Raw genomic sequence first — 8,534 nt, 5'->3', positions numbered from 1 at the left:
GACACAGGTTGCTTCCACCTTTTATTTACTTTGACCAATGCTGTGGTAAGCATTGTTGTACCAATATCTATATGAGTTCCCTGCCTTCAGTTTTTTTGAGTATATTCCAAGAAGTGGGATTGCTGGTTTTATGGTAATTCTGTTTAACTTTCTGTGGCACTTCCAAGCTGGTTTCTGAATAGTCTGCACCATTTTAAAATGCTGTTAGCAATGTATTAGGATTTCTATTTCTTAGTAGCTTCACCAACATTTACTAATTTTTGTTTTGTTAGTGATCACTATCTGGTGGATGTGAATTGGTATCTCATTGTGGTTTGGATCTGTGTTTCTATGATAACCAATGATTTAGAGTATCTTTTCATGTGCCATTGACTATTTGTATATCTTCTTTGGAGAAATTCTACTTAAATCACTGGTGAAGGCTTATTGTCCTTGACTTCACTACATTGGGAGGCTTTTGTTTCTTCTTTAAGCAATTTTATTAAGATATACTCACATAATATACAATTCAACTAAAGTATATGTTAAATGGCTTTTGTAAAAATGAATGCCTAGCACATTCATCTCTGCATTCAATTTTAGAGCATTTTCGTTACTCCAGAAAGAAAAAACTTACCCATTAGCAGTCAACACTCAATCCCTCTGTCCTTCCCCTGCCATTCATAACCACTAATCTAATTCCATCTCTACAAATTTATTTATATTTATATTTTACATACATGGAGTCTAACAATATGTAGTACTTTGTGTCTAGTTTATTTCACTCAATTTTTTTTAACATTGATGGAGAAATATTAACATTTTACTATTCTCTACAGTCCATTGATTGCTTTAGGTGTATTTTCACCCAAATACCACCCTATTTTTTAATATCATGTGATATTAACATACATTTGTTCTGATTCAGGGAAGAATATGCTTAAATTTGTACTATTTTTAAAATTTTCTTAAAAAAGAAATATAGATTGCATAAATATTACATAAAAAATTTAGGGGACTCCCATATGTCCCAATCCCTAGCCCTCATTTTCCCACATCAACAATATCCTTAATTAGTGTGGTACATTTGCCACAATTGATGAACACATCTTAGAGCATGCCTCTAAGTGTTGATTATAGTTTACATTGTAGTTTACACTCCCACACATTTCTGTAAGTTATTACAAGATATATGATGGCCTATACCTGTCATTGCAATGTCATTCGTGATAATTCCCAAGTGCCAAAAATATCCCCAAATTATACTTATTTTTCCTTCTGCCTCCCCTCAGAACCTCCTGTGGCCACTGCCTCCACATCAATAAGAATTCTTCCATTGCTAGGATCACAATAACTCTATAGTAGAATAACAGTAAGCCTACTCTAGTCCATCGTTCATCCCCCAATCCTGAGGATTCTGGGATGGTGATGCACACTCTGCCTCTAATTGAGAGGAGGCTTAGATCCCATGGTGCCGATGAATGGGACTATCTTGGGTGTAGTTGCAGACTCTCTCTGTTTCTTGAGATGGTAGTTGTCAATTATCGTCTGGTTAGTCATCCTAGGTGAGTCCAATGAACTGGAGAGTAGCTGTTGCAGATCTGCTGAGATTTGGGACTCTCCTGGTACATGGACAACCCAGAAATTTGAGTCTCTAGTACTAACTACAGGTTCAAATGGAAGGGGCAAAAGAGCCATGTTGGTAAAACCACCACTGAGCCCAACTCTGTTGCATGGAGCATAAATTCTAAGTAGGGCCTGCTGGCAGGGTGCCAAACTCCTGAGCTGTCTGCCCTGCCTATATTGTCCATTTGTCAAGAAAGAGAAAAGACAACCTACTCAATGGGAGGAAATATTTGATAACCATACATCTGATAGGGGCCTAATATCTAGCATTTATAAAGAAATCCTATACCTCAAAAAAAAAATACAACCCATTTTTTTAAAGTGGGCAAGAGATTTGAATAGACACTTCTCTAAAGAAGAAATATAGGGAAGCACACTTGGCCCAGTGGTTAAGGCATCCATCTACCACATGGGAGGTCCAAGGTTCAAACCCCGGGCCTCCTTGACCCATGTGCAGCTGGTGCATGTGCAGTGCTGATGCACTCAAGGAGTGCCCTGCCATGCAGGGGTGTCCCCCGCATAGGGGAGCCCCACATGCAAGGAGTGTGCCCCATAAGAAGAGCTGCCCAGCACGAAAGAAAGTGCAGCCTGCCCAGGAATGTCACCGCAGACACGGAGAGCTGACACACCAAGGTGATGGAACAAAAAGAAACACAGATTTCTGCACCACTGACAATAACAGAAGCAGACAAAGAAGACACAGCAAAATAGACACAGAGAGCAGACACCTAGGTTGGGGGGAAAAGGGAGAGAAATAAATAAATAAATAAATCTTTTTAAAAAACTCAATTAAAAAAAGAAGAAATACAAATATCTGAAAAGTACATGAAAACATACTGAACATCACTAGCCATTAGGGAAATGCAAATCAAAACTACAAGAGATATCATCTTACACCCATTAGACTGGCAGCTATTTAAAACACAGGACTACAAGATTTGGAGAGGATGTGGAGAAATGGGAACCCTTATCCACAGCTTGTGGAAATATAGAATTCTGCAGCCATTGTGGACAGTTTGATGGTTCCTCAGGAAGCTAACTATAGAACTGCCATATGATCCAGTAATCCTTCAGCTGGGAATATACACAGAAGAATGGGAAGCAGGGCCACAAACAGATATATGCTCACCAATGTTCATAGTGGTATTATTCACTATTGCCAAAAGTTAGAAACAACCCAAATGTCCATCAAGAGATGAATGGATAAATTGTGGTATATACATACATACAATGGAGTATTACTTAGGTGTAAGAAAGAATGCAGTAGTAACACACAGGATAACATGGGTGAATCTTGAAGACCTTATGTTAAGTAAAGCAAGCCAGGCAATGAAGGACAAACATAACATGACCTCAGTGATATAAATTAAGTACGCTGAGCAGACTTAGAGGGTTAAAGTCTGAAAGATAGGTTTACAGGAGACAGGAAGAAGGTTGTGACAAAATCTGTGATAAATTGGAAGGCTGTAGTTGTGCGGTGGATGGGTATAATAGAGTGAAGTGAGGCTATTGGGCTGAGTGGTACTGGTCTCTGATGGGGGGAGGGTGGGGAAGGTGGGTTTGACTGTGGAACTGAGGGCAAGGTTGAGGGAGCAAGCAGGTGAACTATGGGGATGTGCAGGTATGTGGTTAAAGTACAACATTGGGAATATTCTTTTGGCAAACATGGCTTGGGTAGATTACTGGTTTAAGGTGTTGGATGTGGGGGCATGTAGGACAAGGCACACATGGGGCAGGGCTCTAGGGAATATGTTGTGTTCATCTTGTCATAGTGTGTTGGATCAGTGGCTTAAGACATATAATGAGTGGGAATGTGTTGGATTCCCACCCTGGGGTGTCCTGGTATGATCTCAAATAGAAGGACAGGAGTCTTTTCAGAGCATAGGCAGTGCCTGATAGGGGAGGACAAGCCAGAAGATCAAACCCTCAGTGTTGTTTACAAGCAACTATGAATCTTGTCCTTCAATGAATTAATCTTGATGGTTATCATGGGATTGGAGGGAGGGAGGAATAGAATAAATGAAACATGGGACATTTTTGGAGAGATGGAATGGTTCTACATGATCCTTTAATGATGGATACAGACCATGTCAAACTTCATCAAAATCTATAAAAGTATACAGTCTGAAATGTAAACCATACGGTGACCATGGTTACTAACAGTGTTTCAATATTTGTACATCAATTGTAACAAATGTATCTTCACATGTAAAATGTTATTAGTAAGGGAAAGGGGAAATGGGGGAGGATGTTGGGTCTATGGGAATCACCTATATTCTCTTTTTTTGTTTCCCCTCATCTTCCCCCATCCTGCTGTTGTTTCTTGTCGTTTTTTGCTGTCTGTGTCCATTCGCAGTGTGATCTTCTGTATCTTTTCTCTTCTTGTCTTTCTCCTCTAGGATTCACAGGGATTCAATCCTGGGGACTTCTGATGTGGACAGAAGTTCCCTGTCAGTTGCACCACCTCAGTTCCTGGTCTCTGCTGTGCTTCACCTTGACTCTCCCCTTCATCTCATCTCTCTTTTGTTGTATCATCACCTTACTGTGTGACTGACTTGCACAGGCATTTGCTTGCTCCATGGGACTGGGCTTGTCCCATGAGCTCTTGCACAGGCACTCGGCTCACCATGTGGACACTCAGCTTGCCATACAGACACTCATGTGGGCACTCAGCTCACTGTGCAGGCACCCATATGGACACCCAGTCACTCGGCTCACTGCATGGGTGCACAGCTCACTGCATGGATGCACAGCTCACTACATGGGCACTTGGCTCACCATGTGGGCACTGGCTCATCATGCAGGCACACTTCTCTTCTTTTTCACCAGGAGGCCCCAGCAATCAAACCCAGGTCCTCCTATATGGTAGATGGAAGCCCTATCACTTGAGCCACATCTACTTTTCTGTAATCTAAAGCTGCTTTGAAGACAAAATGAAAAAATAGCAGGGTGAAAAAATGTAAGATAATGTCGCTGTACATACAAGACAACAGATCTTACAATATTTGTACTCTTGACCACACTTATTGTCACTATGCTATATAGTCTGTTTCATCCTCTAGGTTTCCTTCTAGTGATATACATGAACCAAAACTTTCCCTTTCAACCACAACCCCACCCACATATTAGTTCTGTGAATTAGAATCACTGCAATGTGCTGTCATCACCTCTACCTATTTACAAACTGTAACAATCAATCGTATTACAAATCCTTCCCAAGTTAAGCTTCAGCTTCCTATTCTTGAGCCTCAGTCTATCTTCTGATGGCCTATATTCTAGCCATCCCATGAGTATATTGATTATATTTAATTCATATTAGTGAAATCACATATCCTTTGTCCTTTTGTATCTGGCTTGTTTCACTCAACATAATGTCCTCAAGGTTCATCCATGTTTACACATGTATCGAGAATTTATTTCTTCTTACAGTTGAATAATATTCCTTTGCATGCATATACCACATTTTGTTTATCCATTCATCTGCTGATGGATAACTGGCTTGTTTTCATCTTTTGGCAATTGTGAATAATGTTCATATGAACATTGGCGTGCAAATGTCTGTTTGAATCCCTGCTTTCAGTTCTTCTGAGTATATATCCAGTGGTGGGATTGACAGGTCATATGGCAGATCTATATTTAACTTCCTTAGGAACCACCAGTCTTCCCTAGAAGTTGCACCCTTCTACAATCCCACTGGCAGTGAATAAGTATTCCTCTTTCTCCACATCCTCTACAGCACTTGTAGTTTTGTTTTTTAATAGTGTTCATTCAAAAATACATGAAACAGTATCTCATTGTAGTTTTGATTTGCATTTTCCTTACAGCTAGTGATGTTGAACATTTTTTCATGTTTTTTCCATTTTTATGTCCTCTTTCAAAAAATGTCTATTCAAGTCTTTTGCCAATTTTTAATTGGATCATTTGTCTTTTTACAATTGAGTTGTAGGATCTCTTTCTATTTCATGGATATTAAACCCTTTGCATTGGGAGGTTTTGATAACATATAGTACCTGTTCTTGGTCTTTTGAGACTGTCTCTTTCTTCTTGAGTCAGTTTACTCAATTTGTGTGTTTCTGAAAATTTGTCCATTTCATGTAAGTTATTTCATTTGTTAGCATACAGTGAATCTTATTATCCTCTTATAATCCTTTTTATTTCTGTAACTTCAGCAGTAATATTCCCCCTTTCAATGCCAATGATTTTTATTATTTATATCCTTTCCTTTTTTGATCAATCTGTTTGTCATAAGTTTGGGTATTTTATGTTTTCATTTTCATTCATCTATTGATATTTCCAAGTTTCCTGTGATTTCTTTGACCCATTGGTTCCTTAAGAGTGTATTGCTTAAGTTCCACATATTTGTGAATTTTCCTATTCTGTTACTGATTTTTAGTGGCATTTCACTTTAGTCAGATAAGATACTTTATATGATTCTAGTCTTTTAAAATTTATTAAGACTTGTTTTGTGATATAACATAAAGTCTATCCTAGGATATGATCCTCTGTACTTGAGAAGAATATGTACTCTGCTGTTTTCAAACAGATTTTTGTTACATATTTTGCACACTCTCTCTATATATTATATACATCTATATAGGTCTGCTAGGTCTAGTTGGTACACAGTATTATTCTGGTCTTATATTTCCTTTTTGACCTTCAGTTAGAAAGTGCTAGCCAATACTGAAAGTGGTTTATTGAAATCTTCTATTTATATAGACCTACCTATTTCAACCATCAAATCTGCAAATGTTTGCTTCATATATTTTGGGCTTCAGAATTATGTACATGTATTTTTTAAATTGACCCTTTTATCAATATGTTGTTTCTTTCCTTGTTCCTTCTAAGAGTATTTGACTTTTGTCTATTTTGTCTGATGATAATTTAGCCATCCTCACTCTATTCTGGTTACTATATTTGTGGCATATTTTTCATACTTTCACTGCTGACCAGTTTGTGTCTTTGGATTTAAGATGTGGCTCTTGTAAGCAGAATGTAGTTGAGTCATGCATCTTTATACATTCGTCTAATTTCTGCCTTTTGCATGGGATATTTATGTCTTTTAATTTACAAATAACTATTGGTAATGCAGAATTTCTGCCATTTTGCTATTTGGTTTTTGTAAGTCTTTCTTAGACGTTTTTTGTACCTCAAGTCATTCTTTACTGGCTCCTTTTGTATTTAGTTGATGTTTTGCAGATAATCAATTAGAAACCCTTCTCATCCAATAAAGTAGTACTGGCATTTATAATTATCCAGATAAGTACCTGTACTGGAGATCTTTATTTTTTTCATACTGCTTTGATCATCTGCCTAGTGTCCTTTCCTCTCAGTCTGAAGAACTCCCATTAGTTTGGCTTGTAGGGCAGGTCAAGTGGTAATGAATATGCAGCTTTTGTTTATCTGAGAATGTCTTAATCTCCTCAGTTTTGAAAGAGAACTTCTCTGGATATAAAATTCTTGATTCTAATTATTTTCTTTCAGCACTTTATAAATATTTCTTCCCACTGCCTTCTTACCTCCAACATTTTTAATGAGAAATTGGCACTTAATGTTATTGGGGCTCCTTTGTACATGTCACATTGCTCCTCTCTTGCAAATTTAAGTGAAAGCTCTGGGGAAAGTTCATTAAAATGTAATGCAATTGAGAAGGAAATTTGGTTGCTTCTGTGAAATTATGACTAACAAGACTACACAGTACTTTTGTCTAAATCAGGCAGCTCAGTAGTAGCACAACTCATGGATAGTGAAGACATTGACTAATCTCTAGGCCCTTTATATAATTACTGAAATGTGTACATTAATAACATTTTACCCATAAAAATATAAACAGAACAAAGTTTGAAAATCTTTTAAATTTAGCAACACTTTCCCTGGAACTCATAACATATCAAAGAAGCCTGTATCTAGTACCTCTCCTTTCCAAGGTGAAAGAACAATTCCTTTGAGATCAGTAAGATGTCATTTAGGATTACATTTTGTGAAGGCAAAATGTCAATAAGTTGTCAGGATTGAATGTTTTAAAAATAGAATCATGGGTCACTGTGAAACAATATTTATATCCCTCTTAACCAAGTGACATTAAAAGATTTTGAAAGTAAATAGAGGAGTGAAAGTGAGAAGCAATCAAGAATCTTATATTACTCTTAATCACAGAAGAGGGAGGAAAATCCCCCCCCAAAAAAGTGATAATGGATCCTTTTATGCCCCAAGAAAATTGAGAAAGGCAGACATCATTCCATAGCAAACTATCACTGTCTTTCAATATAACAGTCTGGAGAGCCCCTGACTTGCACTTATAGACTCTCTGCTTTTTCACCATAAAATGAACATCTCAGATATGTAGAGGTGTGAGAGGCAGCACCTGCTGGCCCCAAATGTGGTGTCTGGAAGCTATATATACTCCAGAAAAACATGTTCTTAAATTTAATCCATTCCTGTGGTTGTGGACCCACTGTGAGTAGGATATTTTGTTGAGGCTTCTACAGTTAAGGTGGGACCCACCACAAACTGAATGGGTCTTATCCTCTTACTAGAGTCGTTTACAGGAGAATGAAATTCAGATGCAGAAAGAAAACCAGGAAAGCAATAAGCTGAAATCAACAAAACCTGGAATAGAAAGGAAAGATGGCAAATGCCACCATGTGCCTTTCCACATGGCACAGGAACTAAGGATTGTGGTGGCCAGTCTTTGGGAAGAAAACATTGCATCACCTTGATGATACCTTGATTGGTTGATTTACTTTGGTTTGGTAGACATTTTCATGGCATCAAAACTGTAAGCCAATAAACTCCCTTTGTTTAAGCCAACTCAGGTTCATGATATTTACAGGAACAGCCTAGAAAACTAAAACATCAAGTTCTCTAGAAAATCTTTTCATTTCAAAGAATGCTCAATATTGGTTCAATGTTTTTTGCCAGTTTAAATAATC

The sequence above is a fragment of the Dasypus novemcinctus genome, chromosome 26, assembly GCF_030445035.2.
Source record: "Dasypus novemcinctus isolate mDasNov1 chromosome 26, mDasNov1.1.hap2, whole genome shotgun sequence".
Taxonomy (NCBI): Eukaryota; Metazoa; Chordata; class Mammalia; order Cingulata; family Dasypodidae; genus Dasypus; species Dasypus novemcinctus.
Note: the sequence above shows the minus strand (reverse complement) of the source record.